Here is a 20,000-nt window from a genome sequence, read left to right on the forward strand (position 1 = left end):
TGTGAGGTGTTTTAGAGAGATGTAAGGTGTTTTAGAGAGATGTGAGGTGTTTTAGAGAGAGATGTGAGGTGTTTTAGAGAGATGTGAGGTGTTTTAGAGAGATGTAAGGTGTTTTAGAGAGATGTGAGGTGTTTTAGAGAGAGATGTGAGGTGTTTTAGAGAGATGTGAGGTGTTTAGAGAGATGTGAGGTGTTTTAGAGAGAGATGTGAGGTGTTTTAGAGATGTGAGGTGTTTTAGAGATGTGAGGTGTTTTAGAGAGAGATGTGAGGTGTTTTAGAGAGAGATGTGAGGTGTTTTAGAGATGTGAGGTGTTTTAGAGAGAGATGTGAGGTGTTTTAGAGAGATGTGAGGTGTTTTAGAGAGATGTGAGGTGTTTTAGAGAGAGATGTGAGGTGTTTTAGAGAGAGATGTGAAGTGTTTTAGAGAGATGTGAGGTGTTTTAGAGAGATGTCAGGTGTTTTAGAGAGATGTGAGGTGTTTTAGAGATGTGAGGTGTTTTAGAGATGTGAGGTGTTTTAGAGAGAGATGTGAGGTGTTTTAGAGAGAGATGTGAAGTGTTTTAGAGAGATGTGAGGTGTTTTAGAGAGATGTGAGGTGTTTTAGAGAGATGTGAGGTGTTTTAGAGATGTGAGGTGTTTTAGAGATGTGAGGTGTTTTAGAGAGAGATGTGAGGTGTTTTAGAGAGAGATGTGAGGTGTTTTAGAGATGTGAGGTGTTTTAGAGAGATGTGAGGTGTTTTAGAGATGTGAGGTGTTTTAGAGAGAGATGTGGGGTGTTTTAGAGAGATGTGAGGTGTTTTAGAGATGTGAGGTGTTTTAGAGAGATGTGAGGTGTTTAATAGAGAGATGTGCGGTGTTTTAGAGAGATGTGAGGTGTTTTAGAGATGTGAGGTGTTTTAGAGATGTGAGGTGTTTTAGAGAGAGATGTGGGGTGTTTTAGAGAGATGTGAGGTGGTTTAGAGATGTGAGGTGTTTTAGAGAGATGTGAGGTGTTTAATAGAGATGTTAAGTGTTTTAGAGCGCGATGTGGGGTGTTTTAGAGATGTGAGGTGTTTTAGAGAGATGTGGGGTGTTTTAGAGAGATGTGTGGTGTTTTAGAGATGTGTGGTGTTTTAGAGAGATGTGAGGTGTTTTAGAGAGATGTGAGGTGTTTTAGAGATGTGAGGTGTTTTAGAGAGATGTGAGGTGTTTAATAGAGATGTGAGGTGTTTTAGAGATGTGAGGTGTTTTAGAGATGTGAGGTGTTTTAGAGAGATGTGAGGTGTTTTAGAGAGAGATGTGAGGTGTTAGAGAGAGATGTGAGGTGTTTTAGAGAGATGTGAGGTATTTAATAGAGATGTGAGGTGTTTTAGAGATGTGAGGTGTTTTAGAGAGATGTGAGGTGTTTTAGAGAGAGATGTGAGGTGTTTAATAGAGATGTGAGGTGTTTTAGAGATGTGAGGTGTTTTAGAGAGATGTGAGGTGTTTTAGAGAGATGTGAGGTGTTTAATAGAGATGTGAGGTGTTTTAGAGATGTGAGGTGTTTTAGAGAGATGTGAGGTGTTTTAGAGAGAGATGTGAGGTGTTTTAGAGAGATGTGAGTTGTTTTAGAGAGATGTGGGGTGTTTTAGAGAGATGTGAGGTGTTTTAGAGATGTGAGGTGTCTTAGAGAGAGATGTGAGGTGTTTTAGAGAGATGTGAGGTGTTTTAGAGAGATGTGAGGTGTTTTAGAGATGTGAGGTGTTTTAGAGAGATGTGAGGTGTTTAATAGAGATGTTAAGTGTTTTAGAGAGCGATGTGAGGTGTTAGAGAGTCATGTGAGGTGTTTAATAGAGCTGTGAGGTGTTTTAGAGATGTGAGGTGTTTTAGAGAGATGTGAGGGGTTTTAGAGAGAGATGTGAGGTGTTAGAGAGAGATGTGAGGTGTTAGAGAGATGTGAGGTGTTTAATAGAGATGTGAGGTGTTTTAGAGATGTGAGGTGTTTTAGAGAGATGTGAGGTGTTTTAGAGAGAGATGTGAGGTGTTTAATAGAGATGTGAGGTGTTTTAGAGATGTGAGGTGTTTTAGAGAGATGTGAGGTGTTTTAGAGAGAGATGTGAGGTGTTTAATAGAGATGTGAGGTGTTTTAGAGAGATGTGAGGTGTTTTAGAGAGAGATGTGAGGTGTTTTAGAGAGATGTGAGGTGTTTTAGAGACATGTGAGGTGTTTTAGAGAGATGTGAGGTGTTAGAGAGAGATGTGAGGTGTTTTAGAGAGATGTGAGGTGTTTTAAAGAGATGTTTGGTGTTTTAGAGAGAGATGTGAGGTGTTTTAGAGAGATGTGAGGTGTTTAATATAGATGTGAGGTGTTTTAGAGAAATGTGAGGTGTTTTATAGAGAGATGTGAGGTGTTTTAGAGAGATGTGAGGTGTTTTAGATAGATGTGAGGTGTTTTAGAGAGATGTGAGTGTTTTAGAGAGAGATGTGAGGTGTTTTAGAGAGATGTGAGGTGTTTTAGAGATGTGAGGTGTTTTAGAGAGATGTGAGGTGTTTTCAAGAGATATGAGGTATTTTCGAGAAATGTGAGGTGTTTTAGAGAGATGTGAGGTATTTAATAGAGATGTGAGGTGTTTTAGAGAGATGTGAGTTGTTTTAGAGATGTGAGATGTTTTAGATAGATGTGAGGTGTTTTAGAGAGATGTGAGGTGTTTTAGAGAGATGTGAGGTGTTTTAGAGAGATGTGAGGTGTTTTAGAGATGTGAGGTGTTTTAGAGAGAGATGTGAGGTGTTTTAGATAGAGATGTGAGGTGTTTTAGAGAGAGATGTGAGGTGTTTTAGAGAGATGTGAGGTGTTTTAGAGATGTGAGGTGTTTTAGAGAGATGTGAGGTGTTTTAGAGAGATGTGAGGTGTTTTAGAGATGCGAGGTGTTTTAGAGAGATGTGAGGTGTTTTAGAGATGTGAGGTGTTTTAGAGAGATGTGAGGTGTTTTAGAGAGAGATGTGAGGTGTTTTAGATAGAGATGTGAGGTGTTTTCGAGAGAGATGTGAGGTGTTTTAGAGAGATGTGAGGTGTTTTAGAGATGTGAGGTGTTTTAGAGAGATGTGAGGTGTTTTAGAGAGATGTGAGGTGTTTTAGAGATGTGAGGTGTTTTCAAGAGATGTGAGGTGTTTTAGAGAGAGATGTGAGATGTTTTAGAGAGATGTGAGGTGTTTTAGAGAGAGATGTGAGGTGTTTTAGAGAGATGTGAGGTGTTTTAGAGAAGTGAGGTGTTTTCAAGAGATGTGAGGTGTTTTAGAGAGATGTGAGGTGTTTAGAGATGTGAGGTGTTTTAGAGAGATGTGAGGTGTTTTAGAGAGATGTGAGGTGTTTTAGAGAGATGTGAGCTGTTTTAGAGAGAGATGTAAGGTGTTTTAGAGAGAGATGTGATGTGTTTTAGAGAGAGATGTGAGGTGTTTTAGAGAGATGTGAGGTGTTTTAGAGGTGTGAGGTGTTTTAGAGAGATGTGAGGTGTTTTAGAGATGTGAGGTGTTTTAGAGAGAGATGTGAGGTGTTTTAGAGAGATGTGAGGTGTTTTAGAGAGATGTGAGGTGTTTTAGAGATGTGAGGTGTTTTAGAGATGTGAGGTGTTTTAGAGAGATGTGAGGTGTTTTAGAGAGATGTGAGGTGTTTTAGAGAGATGTGAGGTGTTTTAAAGAGAGATGTGATGTGTTTTAGAGAGATGTGAGGTGTTTTAGTGTTGTGAGGTGTTTTAGAGAGATGTGAGGTGTTTAATAGAGATGTTAAGTGTTTTAGAGAGCGATGTGAGGTGTTAGAGAGTCATGTGAGGTGTTTAATAGAGATGTGAGGTGTTTTAGAGATGTGAGGTGTTTTAGAGAGATGTGAGGGGTTTTAGAGAGAGATGTGAGGTGTTAGAGAGAGATGTGAGGTGTTAGAGAGAGATGTGAGGTGTTTAATAGAGATGTGAGGTGTTTTAGATAGATGTGAGGTGTTTTAGAGAGATGTGAGTGTTTTAGAGAGAGATGTGAGGTGTTTTAGAGAGATGTGAGGTGTTTTAGAGATGTGAGGTGTTTTAGAGAGATGTGAGGTGTTTTCAAGAGATATGAGGTATTTTCGAGAAATGTGAGGTGTTTTAGAGAGATGTGAGGTATTTAATAGAGATGTGAGGTGTTTTAGAGAGATGTGAGTTGTTTTAGAGATGTGAGATGTTTTAGATAGATGTGAGGTGTTTTAGAGAGATGTGAGGTGTTTTAGAGAGATGTGAGGTGTTTTAGAGAGATGTGAGGTGTTTTAGAGAGATGTGAGGTGTTTTAGAGATGTGAGGTGTTTTAGAGAGAGATGTGAGGTGTTTTAGATAGAGATGTGAGGTGTTTTAGAGAGAGATGTGAGGTGTTTTAGAGAGATGTGAGGTGTTTTAGAGATGTGAGGTGTTTTAGAGAGATGTGAGGTGTTTTAGAGAGATGTGAGGTGTTTTAGAGAGATGCGAGGTGTTTTAGAGAGATGTGAGGTGTTTTAGAGAGATGTGAGGTGTTTTAGAGAGATGTGAGGTGTTTTAGAGAGAGATGTGAGGTGTTTTAGATAGAGATGTGAGGTGTTTTCGAGAGAGATGTGAGGTGTTTTAGAGAGATGTGAGGTGTTTTAGAGATGTGAGGTGTTTTAGAGAGATGTGAGGTGTTTTAGAGAGATGTGAGGTGTTTTAGAGATGTGAGGTGTTTTCAAGAGATGTGAGGTGTTTTAGAGAGAGATGTGAGATGTTTTAGAGAGATGTGAGGTGTTTTAGAGAGAGATGTGAGGTGTTTTAGAGAGATGTGAGGTGTTTTAGAGAAGTGAGGTGTTTTCAAGAGATGTGAGGTGTTTTAGAGAGATGTGAGGTGTTTAGAGAGATGTGAGGTGTTTTAGAGAGATGTGAGGTGTTTTAGAGAGATGTGAGGTGTTTTAGAGATGTGAGCTGTTTTAGAGAGAGATGTAAGGTGTTTTAGAGAGAGATGTGATGTGTTTTAGAGAGAGATGTGAGGTGTTTTAGAGAGATGTGAGGTGTTTTAGAGGTGTGAGGTGTTTTAGAGAGATGTGAGGTGTTTTAGAGATGTGAGGTGTTTTAGAGAGAGATGTGAGGTGTTTTAGAGAGATGTGAGGTGTTTTAGAGAGATGTGAGGTGTTTTAGAGATGTGAGGTGTTTTAGAGAGATGTGAGGTGTTTTAGAGATGTGAGGTGTTTTAGAGAGATGTGAGGTGTTTTAGAGATGTGAGGTGTTTTAGAGAGAGATGTGAGGTGTTTTAGAGAGATGTGAGGTGTTGTAGTGTTGTGAGGTGTTTTAGAGAGATGTGAGGTGTTTAATAGAGATGTTAAGTGTTTTAGAGAGCGATGTGAGGTGTTAGAGAGTCATGTGAGGTGTTTAATAGAGATGTGAGGTGTTTTAGAGATGTGAGGTGTTTTAGAGAGATGTGAGGGGTTTTAGAGAGAGATGTGAGGTGTTAGAGAGAGATTTGAGGTGTTAGAGAGAGATGTGAGGTGTTTAATAGAGATGTGAGGTGTTTTAGAGATGTGAGTTTTTTTTTGAGAGATGTGAGGTGTTTTAGAGAGAGATGTGAGGTGTTTAATAGAGATGTGAGGTGTTTTAGAGATGTGAGGTGTTTTAGAGAGATGTGAGGTGTTTTAGAGAGAGATGTGAGGTGTTTTAGAGATGTGAGGTGTTTTAGAGAGATGTGAGGTGTTTTAGAGAGATGTGAGGTGTTTTAGAGACATGTGAGGTGTTTTAGAGAGATGTGAGGTGTTAGAGAGAGATGTGAGGTGTTTTAGAGATGTGAGGTGTTTTAGAGAGATGTGAGGTGTTTTAGAGATGTGAGGTGTTTTAGAGAGAGATGTGAGGTGTTTTAGAGAGATGTGAGGTGTTTAATATAGATGTGAGGTGTTTTAGAGAAATGTGAGGTGTTTTAGAGAGAGATGTGAGGTATTTTAGAGAGATGTGAGGTGTTTTAGATAGATGTGAGGTGTTTTAGAGAGATGTGAGTGTTTTAGAGAGAGATGTGAGGTGTTTTAGAGAGATGTGAGGTGTTTTAGAGATGTGAGGTGTTTTAGAGAGATGTGAGGTGTTTTCAAGAGATGTGAGGTATTTTCGAGAAATGTGAGGTGTTTTAGAGAGATGTGAGGTATTTAATAGAGATGTGAGGTGTTTTAGAGAGATGTGAGGTGTTTTAGAGAGATGTGAGGTATTTAATAGAGAAGTGAGGTGTTTTAGAGATGTGAGGTGTTTTAGAGAGAGATGTGAGGTGTTTTAGAGAGATGTGAGGTGTTTTAGAGAGAGATGTGAGGTGTTTTAGAGAGATGTGAGGTGTTTTAGAGAGAGATGTGAGGTGTTTTAGATAGAGATGTGTGTTGTTTTAGAGAGAGATGTGAGGTGTTTTAGAGAGATGTGAGGTGTTTTAGAGATGTGAGGTGTTTTAGAGAGATGTGAGGTGTTTTAGAGAGATGTGAGGTGTTTTAGATAGAGATGTGAGGTGTTTTAGAGAGAGATGTGAGGTGTTTTAGAGAGATGTGAGGTGTTTTAGAGATGTGAGGTGTTTTAGAGAGATGTGAGGTGTTTTAGAGAGATGTGAGGTGTTTTAGAGAGATGTGAGGTGTTTTAGAGATGTGAGTTGTTTTCAAGAGATGTGAGGTGTTTTAGAGAGAGATGTGAGATGTTTTAGAGAGATGTGAGGTGTTTTAGAGAGTGATGTGAGGTGTTTTAGAGAGATGTGAGGTGTTTTAGAGATGTGAGGTGTTTTCAAGAGATGTGAGGTGTTTTAGAGAGATGTGAGGTGTTTAGAGAGATGTGAGGTGTTTTAGAGAGATGTGAGGTGTTTTAGAGAGATGTGAGGTGTTTTAGAGAGATGTGAGCTGTTTTAGAGAGAGATGTAAGGTGTTTTAGAGAGAGATGTGTTGTGTTTTAGAGAGAGATGTGAGGTGTTTTAGAGAGATGTGAGGTGTTTTAGAGGTGTGAGGTGTTTTAGAGAGATGTAAGGTGTTTTAGAGATGTGAGGTGTTTTAGAGAGAGATGTGATGTGTTTTAGAGAGATGTGAGGTGTTTTAGAGAGATGTGAGGTGTTTTAGAGAGATGTGAGGTGTTTTAGAGATGTGAGGTGTTTTAGAGAGATGTGAGGTGTTTTAGAGATGTGAGGTGTTTTAGAGAGAGATGTGAGGTGTTTTAGAGAGATGTGAGATGTTTTAGAGGTGTGAGGTGTTTTAGAGAGATGTGAGGTGTTTAAGAGATGTGAGGTGTTTTAGAGAGATGTGAGGTGTTTTAGAGAGATGTGAGGTGTTTTAGAGATGTGAGGTGTTTTAGAGATGTGAGGTGTCTTAGAGATGTGAGGTGTTTTAGAGAGATGTGGGGTGTTTTAGAGATTTGGGTTGTTTTAGAGATGTGAGGTGTTTTAGAGAGATGTGAGGTGTTTTAGAGAGAGATGTGATGTGATTTAGAGAGATGTGACATGTTTTAGAGATGTGAGGTGTTTTAGAGAGAGATGTGAGGTGTTTTAGAGATGTGAGGTGTTTTAGAGAGATGTGGGGTGTTTTAGAAATGTGAGGTGTTTTAGAGAGATGTGGGGTGTTTTAGAGATTTGGTTTGTTTTAGAGATGTGAGGTGTTTTAGAGAGAGATGTGAGGTGTTTTAGAGATGTGAGGTGTTTTAGATGTGAGGTGTTTTAGAGAGAGATGTGATGTGATTTAGAGAGATGTGACGTGTTTTAGAGATGTGAGGTGTTTTAGAGAGAGATGTGATGTGTTTTGGAGATGTGAGGTGTTTTAGAGAGATGTCAGTTGTTTTAGAGAGATGTTTCCTCATCAATGTACACATATTGTGTGTAGATTGATGAGAGTTTTTATTTATTTAATCAATTTTAGAATACGGCTGTAAACGTAACAAAATGTGGAAAAAGTACAAGGTTTTCATACCTTCCGAATGTGTTGGTTGGTGCAGCCAGACAGTAGTGCTACCCCAGCAGCCAGTCAGGTCTGTTGTTATAGGACAGCTCTGGAATGTACAACCATATCTGCTCCAATCAGAGAGCTTAGAGCTGGCCACTGGCCGATCAGACTAGATAGACAAGATAATCTCTCATATTCCTATTATAATCCTCATAGTCCATCATCCACATAAACAGAGTAATTATCTAGTACAGGGGTATATATAGTACGCATACCATTAAGACACAGGGCCCAGATATACAGTAAGGATGGTATTAAGACACAGGGCCCAGATATACAGTAAGGATGGTATTAAGACACAGGGCCCAGATATACAGTAAGGATGGTATTAAAACACAGGGCCCAGATATACATTAAGGATGGTATTAAAACACAGGGCCCTTGGTTTACAGTAAGGATTGTATTAAAACACAGTGCCCAGATATACAGTAAGGATGGTATTAAGACACAGGGCCCAGATATACAGTAAGGATGGTATTAAAACACAGGGCCCAGATATACATTAAGGATGGTATTAAAACACAGGGCCCTTGGTTTACAGTAAGGATTGTATTAAAACACAGTGCCCAGATATACAGTAAGGATGGTATTAAAACACAGGGCCCTAGGTTTACAGTAAGGATTGTATTAAAACACAGTGCCCAGATATACAGTAAGGATGGTATTAAAACACAGGGCCCTTGGTTTACAGTAAGGATTGTATTAAAACACAGTGCCCAGATATACAGTAAGGATGGTATTAAAACACAGGGCCCTAGGTTTACAGTAAATATACTATCAGGTAACATTTCATTTAGTGCACGTTGTTGCCAGAAAGAAATGACTGCAATCACAGATTGGAGCAATTCTGAAGTCACATTCTAGAACGGTGGTTCAGAATCAGAACTCAACATTGGAATGTTGTGGATAAAATCCAAAGATCTTTATAAACATTTAGCAACATGTTGAAACTGTTGACTGGGACACTGTAGTAACGTGTTCTAAAATTTAGCAATTCTAGCTAGGGGGGGGGGGGACAACAGCATCAATCCGACTTCATCTTTTTTAAAGAGATAAATACCAGTAGCACCCCTTATCCAACAGGCTTTGGGCCAAACCTAGCCTGACATCCCCTCTCCTCCCTGCTCCCAAGATGACATCTGTTTTCCATACAGTGCTTCAAACACTGTTTATATGTGTGGGTCGACAGTGGAGTGAGAGGGAATTCCTCTGTCACGTTGGGCTAGTCTAAACCAGGGCCGTAATAGGAGCAGAGCAGGATGGACCACTGAAGAGTGAGAGAGCAGAACCAGGGAATTCTAAAGAGTATAGCAATTGTGGGATAATGCCAGCTCGGGAACTGAGCCAAGGTGTTAGGGAGAGGGACAGAGAGAAAGAGGGGAGGGAGAGAAGGAGACAGGAGAGGGAGAGAGGAAGTGAGAAAAAGGGGACGAAAAGGAGAGAGAGAGAGAGAGAGAGACAGAGACAGAGAGGGAGAGAGAGAGACAGACAGACAGACAGCGAGAGTTAGAGATAGCGACAGAGAGACAGAGAGAGACAGAGAGAGAGAGAGAGAGAGAGAGAGAGAGACAGAGAGAGACAGCGAGAGACAGAGAGAGACAGAGAGAGACAGCGAGAGAGAGAGAAGAGAGAGAGAGAGAGAGAGAGAGAGAGAGAGAGAGAGAGAGAGAGAGAGAGAGAGAGAGAGAGAGAGAGAGAGGGATCTTACATGTTGCCGCAAGAAAAGGACAACCAGTGCAGAATAAACACCATTGTAAATACAGCCCATATTTATTTTTGTACTTTAACTAGTTGCACATCATTACAACACTGTATATAGACATAATATGACATTAACTTCTGTGAGTGTAATTTTTTATTTCACTTTTGTTTGTTATCTATTTCACTTGCTTTGGCAATGTAAACATAAGTTTCCCATGCCAATAAAACCCCTTAAATTTTATTTAAATTTAATAGAGAGCGAGAGAGAACTAGAAGCCTTGTCCAGAAACTAATCAGTTAAGCTTTTTTAGACTGTATTGGAAATGACAGCATTTCTTTCAAAGGACAGCTGTGGAACAATTTCTGGAGAGGAACTATATTGACTTCTTGAAAAATATTGATGATTCTCGTTCTTATTACTCTCTCTCTTTCCCTCTTTCTCTCTTTCTCTCTTCCCCTCTCTCTGTCTCTTTCTCTCTCTCTCCTCTCTCTCTGCATCTCTCTCTTCCTGTCTACTCTCTCTTCATCTCTCTCTTCCTGTGAAATAAACAATAAAAATTAACAGTAAACATTACACACACAGAAGTTTCAAAACAATAAATACATTACAAATGTCATAATATATATATACAGTGTTTTAACAATGTACAAATGGTTAAAGGACACAAGATAAAATAAATAAGCATAAATATGGGTTGTATTTACAATGGTGTTTGTTCTTCACTGGTTGCCCTTTTCTCGTGGCAACAGGTCACAAATCTTGCTGCTGTGATGGCACACTGTGGAATTTCACCCAGTAGATATGGGAGTTTTTCAAAATTGGATTTGTTTTCAAATTCTTTGTGGATCTGTGTAATCAGAGGAAAATATGTCTCTCAAATATGGTCATACATTGGGGAGGAGGTTAGGAAGTGCAGCTCAGTTTCCACCTCATTTTGTGGGCAGTGTGCACATAGCTTGTCTTATCTTGAGAGCCATGTCTGCCTACGGCGGCCAATCTCAATAGCAAGGCTATGCTCACTGAGTCTTTCTCCATGTCTCCTCTCTCTTCATCACTCTCTTCCTGTCACCTCTCTCTTCATCTCTCTCCCTCCTTGTCTCCTCTCTCTCCACCTCTCTCTCTCCCTGTCTCCTCTCTCTCCACCTCTCTCTCTCCATGTCTCCTCTCTCTTCATCTCTCTCTCTCCCTGTCTCCTCTCTCTCCACCTCTCTCTCTCCCTGTCTCCTCTCTCTTCATCTCTCTCTCTCCCTGTCTCCTCTCTCTTCACCTCTCCCTCCTTGTCTCCTCTCTCTCCAACTCTCTCTCTCCCTGTCTCCTCTCTCTCCACCTCTCTCTCTCCATGTCTCCCTCTCTTCATCTCTCTCTCTCCCTGTCTCCTCTCTCTCCACCTCTCTCTCTCCCTGTCTCCTCTCTCTTCATCTCTCTCTCTCCCTGTCTCCTCTCTCTTCACCTCTCTCTCTCTGTCTCCTCTCTCTTCATCTCTCTCCCTGTCTCTTCTCTCTTAACCTCTCTCTCTCCATGTCTCTCTCTCCACCTCTCTCTCTCCATGTCTCCTCTCTCTCCACCTCTCTCTCTTTCCCTGTCTCCTCTCTCTCCACATCTCTCTCTCCATGTCTCCTCTCTCTCCACCTCTCTCTCTCCATGTCTCTCTCTCCACCTCTCTCTCTCCATGTATCCTCTCTCCACCCTCTCTCTCCCTGTCTCCCCCTCTCTCCACCTCTCTCTATCTCTCCCTGTCTCCTCTCTCTTCATCTCTCTCCCTCCCTGTCTCCTCTCTCTCACCTCTCTCTCTCCCTGTCTCCTCTCTCTCCACCTCTCTCTCTCTGTGTCTCTTCTCTCTTCATCTCTCTCTCTCCCTGTCTCCACCTCTCTCTCTCTCTATGTCTCCTCTCTCTTCATCTCTCTCTCCCTTGTCTCCTCTCTCTCCACCTCTCTCCATGTCTCTCTCTCCACCTCTCTCTCTCCATGTCTCCTTTCTCTCCACTCTCTCTCTGTGTCTCTTCTCTCTTCATCTCTCTCTCCCTGTCTCCATATCTCTCTCCATGTCTCCTCTCTCTTCATCTCTCTCTCCCTGTCTCCTCTCTCTCCACCTCTCTCTCCATGTCTCCTCTCTCTTCATCTCTCTCTCTCCCTTGTCTCCTCTCTCTCCACCTCTCTCTCCATGTCTCCTCTCTCTTCATCTCTCTCTCTCCCTGTCTCCATATCTCTCTCTATGTCTCCTCTCTCTCCACCTCTCTTTCTCCATGTCTCCTCTCTCTTCAACTCTCTCACTCCCTGTCTCCTCTCTCTCCACATCTCCCTCTCCCTTCTCCTTTCTCTCGACCTCTCTCTCCATGTCTCCTCTCTCTTCATCTCTCTCTCTCCCTGTCTCCTCTCTCTTCACCTCTCCCTCCTTGTCTCCTCTCTCTCCAACTCTCTCTCTCCCTGTCTCCTCTCTCTCCACCTCTCTCTCTCCATGTCTCCTCTCTCTTCATCTCTCTCTCTCCCTGTCTCCTCTCTCTCCACCTCTCTCTCTCCCTGTCTCCTCTCTCTTCATCTCTCTCTCTCCCTGTCTCCTCTCTCTTCACCTCTCTCTCTGTCTCCTCTCTCTTCATCTCTCTCCCTGTCTCTTCTCTCTTAACCTCTCTCTCTCCATGTCTCTCTCTCCACCTCTCTCTCTCCATGTCTCCTCTCTCCACTCTCTCTCTTTCCCTGTCTCCTCTCTCTCCACATCTCTCTCTCCATGTCTCCCTCTCTCCACCTCTCTCTCTCCATGTCTCTCTCTCCACCTCTCTCTCTCCATGTATCCTCTCTCCACCTCTCTCTCCCTGTCTCCCCTCTCTCCACCTCTCTCTATCTCTCCCTGTCTCCCTCTCTTCATCTCTCTCCCTCCCTGTCTCCTCTCTCTCACCTCTCTCTCTCCCTGTCTCCTCTCTCTCCACCTCTCTCTCTCTGTGTCTCTTCTCTCTTCATCTCTCTCTCTCCCTGTCTCCACCTCTCTCTCTCTATGTCTCCCTCTCTTCATCTCTCTCTCCCTTGTCTCCTCTCTCTCCACTCTCTCTCCATGTCTCTCTCTCCACCTCTCTCTCCATGTCTCCTTTCTCTCCACCTCTCTCTCTGTGTCTCTTCTCTCTTCATCTCTCTCTCTCCCTGTCTCCATATCTCTCTCCATGTCTCCTCTCTCTTCATCTCTCTCTCTCCCTGTCTCCTCTCTCTCCACCTCTCTCTCCATGTCTCCTCTCTCTTCATCTCTCTCTCTCCCTTGTCTCCTCTCTCTCCACCTCTCTCTCTCCATGTCTCCTCTCTCTTCATCTCTCTCTCTCCCTGTCTCCATATCTCTCTCTATGTCTCCTCTCTCTCCACCTCTCTTTCTCCATGTCTCCTCTCTCTTCAACTCTCTCACTCCCTGTCTCCTCTCTCTCCACATCTCCCTCTCCCTTCTCCTTTCTCTCGACCTCTCTCTCCATGTTTCCTCTCTCTTCATCTCTCTCACTCCCTGTCTCCTCTCTCTTCACCTCTCTCACTCCCTGTCTCCTCTCCACCTCTCTCTCTCCCTGTCTCCTCTCTCTCCACCTCTCTCTCTCCATGTCTCCACTCTCTCCACCTCTCTCTCCATGTCTCTCTCTCCACCTCTCTCTCCATGTCTCCTCTCTCCACCTCTCTCTCCCTGTCTCCTCTCTCTCCACCTCTCTCTCTCCCTGTCTCCTCTCTCTCCACCTCTCTCTCTCCCTTCTCCTCTCTCTTCATCTCTCTCCCTCCCTGTCTCCTCTCTCTCCACCTCTCTCTCTCCATGTCTTCTCTCTTGTCAACTCTCTCCCTCAATCTCTCCTCGCTCTCTCTTCTCTCTTCACCTCCCTCTTTCCATCTCTCCTCTGCCCTCTGGTTAAATAAGTAGAGCTGCCTAGTTTACTGCATCCTCAGCATTTCTCTGGAGCAGGCCTCAACAAGGGGAGGCTGCCAGGCAGAACCGCAGACACACATATACACACACACACACATCGTCACGTGCACGCATATACACACACATTAACGGGCCCACATGAACACATGTATGCCATTGTACACTCACACACTGACACGCAGGCATACCATCGCCTCTTAATTACATGATCACATGGCCATTATTCCAAGTCATTATTCCATCTAATTACAGACATACAGTACGCAGACTGTTAGTTAGGGCTCTATACTGTATTCCACTGGGAATGGAGCCTAAAACCAACTGGTGAACAGGTCATATCCTGCACAGGTTTATTTCACACCGTAGCACACAAGGAAAACAGTATACCACTATCTACAGTATACCACTATCTACAGTATACCACTATCTACAGTATACCACTATCTACAGTATACAGTATACCACTATCTACAGTATACCACTATCTACAGTATACCACTATCTACAGTATACCACTATCTACAGTATACAGTATACCACTATCTACAGTATACCACTATCTACAGTATACCACTATCTACAGTATACAGAATACCACTATCTACAGTATACCACTATCTACAGTATACAGTATACCACTATCTACAGAATACCACTATCTACAGTATACCACTATCTACAGTATACCACTATCTACAGTATACAGAATACCACTATCTACAGTATACCACTATCTACAGTATACCACTATCTACAGTATACCACTATCTACAGTATACCACTATCTACAGTATACAGTATACCACTATCTACAGTATACCACTATCTACAGTATACCACTATCTACAGTATACCACTATCTACAGTATACCACTATCTACAGTATACAGAATACCACTATCTACAGTATACCACTATCTACAGTATACCACTATCTACAGTATACCACTATCTACAGTATACCACTATCTACAGTATACAGTATACCACTATCTACAGTATACCACTATCTACAGTATACAGAATACCACTATCTACAGTATACCACTATCTACAGTATACCACTATCTACAGTATACAGAATACCACTATCTACAGTATACCACTATCTACAGTATACCACTATCTACAGTATACCACTATCTACAGTATACCACTATCTACAGTATACAGTATACCACTATCTACAGTATACCACTATCTACAGTATACAGAATACCACTATCTACAGTATACCACTATCTACAGTATACCACTATCTACAGTATACAGTATACCACTATCTACAGTATACCACTATCTACAGTATACCACTATCTACAGTATACAGTATACCACTATCTACAGTATACCACTATCTACAGTATACAGTATACCACTATCTACAGAATACCACTATCTACAGTATACAGTATACCACTATCTACAGAATACCACTATCTACAGTATACAGTATACCACTATCTACAGTATACCACTATCTACAGTATACCACTATCTACAGTATACAGTATACCACTATCTACAGTATACAGTATACCACTATCTACAGTATACAGTATACCACTATCTACAGTATACCACTATCTACAGTATACAGTATACCACTATCTACAGTATACAGTATACCACTATCTACAGTATACAGTATACCACTATCTACAGTATACAGTATACCACTATCTACAGTATACAGTATACCACTATCTACAGTATACCACTATCTACAGTATACCACTATCTACAGTATACAGTATACCACTATCTACAGTATACCACTATCTACAGTATACAGTATACCACTATCTACAGTATACAGTATACCACTATCTACAGTATACCACTATCTACAGTATACAGTATACCACTATCTACAGTATACAGTATGCCACTATCTACAGTATACAGTATACCACTATCTACAGTATACCACTATCTACAGTATACCACTATCTACAGTATACAGTATACCACTATCTACAGTATACCACTATCTACAGTATACAGTATACCACTATCTACAGTATACAGTATACCACTATCTACAGTATACAGTATACCACTATCTACAGTATACAGTATACCACTATCTACAGTATACAGTATACCACTATCTACAGTATACAGTATACCACTATCTACAGTATACAGTATACCACTATCTACAGTATACAGTATACCACTATCTACAGTATACCACTATCTACAGTATACCACTAACCTACAGTATACAGTATACCACTATCTACAGTATACCACTATCTACAGTATACCACTATCTACAGTATACAGAATACCACTATCTACAGTATACCACTATCTACAGTATACAGTATACCACTATCTACAGTATACCACTATCTACAGTATACCACTATCTACAGTATACAGAATACCACTATCTACAGTATACAGAATACCACTATCTACAGTATACCACTATCTACAGTATACCACTATCTACAGTATACAGAATACCACTATCTACAGTATACAGTATACCACTATCTACAGTATACAGTACACGACTGTCTACAGTATACCACTATCTACAGTATACCACTATCTACAGTATACCACTATCTACAGTATACCACTATCTACAGTATACAGTATACCACTATCTACAGTATACAGTATACCACTATCTACAGTATACATTATACAGTATACCACTATCTACAGTATACAGTATACCACTATCTACAGTATACAGTATACCACTATCTACAGTATACATTATACAGTATACCACTATCTACAGTATACAGTATACCACTATCTACAGTATACAGTATACCACTATCTACAGTATACAGTATACCACTATCTACAGTATACAGTATACCACTATCTACAGTATACAGAATACCACTATCTACAGTATACAGTATACCACTATCTACAGTATACAGTATACCACTATCTACAGTATACCACTATCTACAGTATACCACTATCTACAGTATACCACTATCTACAGTATACAGTATACCACTATCTACAGTATACAGTATACCACTATCTACAGTATACAGTATACCACTATCTACAGTATACAGTATACCACTATCTACATTATACAGTATACCACTATCTACAGTATACAGTATACCACTATCTACAGTATACAGTATACCACTATCTACAGTATACAGTATACCACTATCTACAGTATACAGTATACCACTATCTACAGTATACAGTATACCACTATCTACAGTATACAGTATACCACTATCTACAGTATACAGTATACCACTATCTACAGTATACAGTATACCACTATCTACAGTATACAGTATACCACTATCTACAGTATACAGAATACCACTATCTACAGTATACAGTATACCACTATCTACAGTATACAGTATACCACTATCTACAGTATACCACTATCTACAGTATACCACTATCTACAGTATACCACTATCTACAGTATACAGTATACCACTATCTACAGTATACAGTATACCACTATCTACAGTATACAGTATACCACTATCTACAGTATACAGTATACCACTATCTACAGTATACCACTATCTACAGTATACAGTATACCACTATCTACAGTATACAGTATACCACTATCTACAGTATACCACTATCTACAGTATACCACTATCTACAGTATACCACTATCTACAGTATACCACTATCTACAGTATACAGTATACCACTATCTACAGTATACCACTATCTACAGTATACCACTATCTACAGTATACCACTATCTACAGTATACAGTATACCACTATCTACAGTATACCACTATCTACAGTATACCACTATCTACAGTATACCACTATCTACAGTATACAGTATACCACTATCTACAGTATACCACTATCTACAGTATATAGTATACCACTATCTACAGTATACAGTATACCACTATCTACAGTATACCACTATCTACAGTATATAGTATACCACTATCTACAGTATACAGTATACCACTATCTACAGTATACCACTATCTACAGTATATAGTATACCACTATCTACAGTATACAGTATACCACTATCTACAGTATACCACTATCTACAGTATACCACTATCTACAGTATACAGTATACCACTATCTACAGTATACAGTATACCACTATCTACAGTATACCACTATCTACAGTATATAGTATACCACTATCTACAGTATACAGTATACCACTATCTACAGTATACCACTATCTACAGTATACCACTATCTACAGTATACAGTATACCACTATCTACAGTATACCACTATCTACAGTATACCACTATCTACAGTATACAGTATACCACTATCTACAGTATACCACTATCTACAGTATACAGTATACCACTATCTACAGTATACCACTATCTACAGTATACAGTATACCACTATCTACAGTATACCACTATCTACAGTATACAGTATACCACTATCTACAGTATACCACTATCTACAGTATACAGTATACCACTATCTACAGTATACCACTATCTACAGTATACAGTATACCACTATCTACAGTATACCACTATCTACAGTATACAGTATACCACTATCTACAGTATACCACTATCTACAGTATACCACTATCTACAGTATACCACTATCTACAGTATACCACTATCTACAGTATACAGTATACCACTATCTACAGTATACCACTATCTACAGTATACCACTATCTACAGTATACCACTATCTACAGTATACCACTATCTACAGTATACAGAATACCACTATCTACAGTATACAGTATACCACTATCTACAGTATACAGTACACGACTGTCTACAGTATACCACTATCTACAGTATACCACTATCTACAGTATACCACTATCTACAGTATACCACTATCTACAGTATACAGTATACCACTATCTACAGTATACATTATACAGTATACCACTATCTACAGTATACATTATACAGTATACCACTATCTACAGTATACAGTATACCACTATCTGCAGAATACCACTATCTACAGTATACCACTATCTACAGTATACAGTATACCACTATCTACAGTATACCACTATCTACAGTATACAGTATACCACTATCTACAGTATACCACTATCTACAGTATACAGAATACCACTATCTACAGTATACAGTATACCACTATCTACAGTATACCACTATCTACAGTATACCACTATCTACAGTATAACACTATCTACAGTATACAGAATACCACTATCTACAGAATACCACTATCTACAGTATACCACTATCTACAGTATACCACTATCTACAGTATACAGTATACCACTATCTACAGTATACCACTATCTACAGTATACAGTATACCACTATCTACAGTATACAGAATACCACTATCTACAGTATACAGTATACCACTATCTACAGTATACCACTATCTACAGTATACCACTATCTACAGTATACAGTATACCACTATCTACAGTATACAGTATACCACTATCTACAGTATACCACTATCTACAGTATACAGAATACCACTATCTACAGTATACAGTATACCACTATCTACAGTATACCACTATCTACAGTATACCACTATCTACAGTATACAGTATACCACTATCTACAGTATACAGTATACCACTATCTACAGTATACCACTATCTACAGTATACAGTATACCACTATCTACAGTATACAGTATACCACTATCTACAGTATACAGTATACCACTATCTACAGTATACCACTATCTACAGTATACCACTATCTACAGTATACAGTATACCACTAACCTACAGTATACCACTATCTACAGTATATCACTATCTACAGTATATAGTATACCACTATCTACAGTATACCACTATCTACAGTATACAGTATACCACTATCTACAGTATACCACTATCTACAGTATACAGTATACCACTATCTACAGTATACCACTATCTACAGTATACCACTATCTACAGTATACAGTATACCACTATCTACAGTATACCACTATCTACAGTATACCACTATCTACAGTATACAGTATACCACTATCTACAGTATACCACTATCTACAGTATACAGTATACCACTATCTACAGTATACCACTATCTACAGTATACCACTATCTACAGTATACAGTATACCACTATCTACAGTATACAGTATACCACTATCTACAGTATACCACTATCTACAGTATACCACTATCTACAGTATACCACTATCTACAGTATACAGTATACCACTATCTACAGTATACAGTATACCACTATCTACAGTATACCACTATCTACAGTATACCACTATCTACAGTATACCACTATCTACAGTATACAGTATACCACTATCTACAGTATACAGTATACCACTATCTACAGTATACCACTATCTACAGTATACCACTATCTACAGTATACCACTATCTACAGTATACCACTATCTACAGTATACAGTATACCACTATCTACAGTATACAGTATACCACTGTCTACAGTATACAGTATACCACTATCTACAGTATACCACTATCTACAGTATACCACTATCTACAGTATACAGTATACCA

At 40.0% G+C, this 20,000-nt stretch overlaps 1 protein-coding gene across 1 annotated transcript in view; it reads right to left on the reverse strand.

Moving 5' to 3' along the window:
- LOC135528929 (cysteine-rich secretory protein LCCL domain-containing 1-like) overlaps nt 1–20,000 on the reverse strand; it is a 37,614-nt gene that overhangs the window by 13,319 nt on the left and 4,295 nt on the right. The window lies entirely within an intron of this gene.

Source organism: Oncorhynchus masou, unplaced genomic scaffold, assembly GCF_036934945.1.
Source record: "Oncorhynchus masou masou isolate Uvic2021 unplaced genomic scaffold, UVic_Omas_1.1 unplaced_scaffold_1059, whole genome shotgun sequence".
NCBI lineage: Eukaryota > Metazoa > Chordata > Actinopteri > Salmoniformes > Salmonidae > Oncorhynchus > Oncorhynchus masou.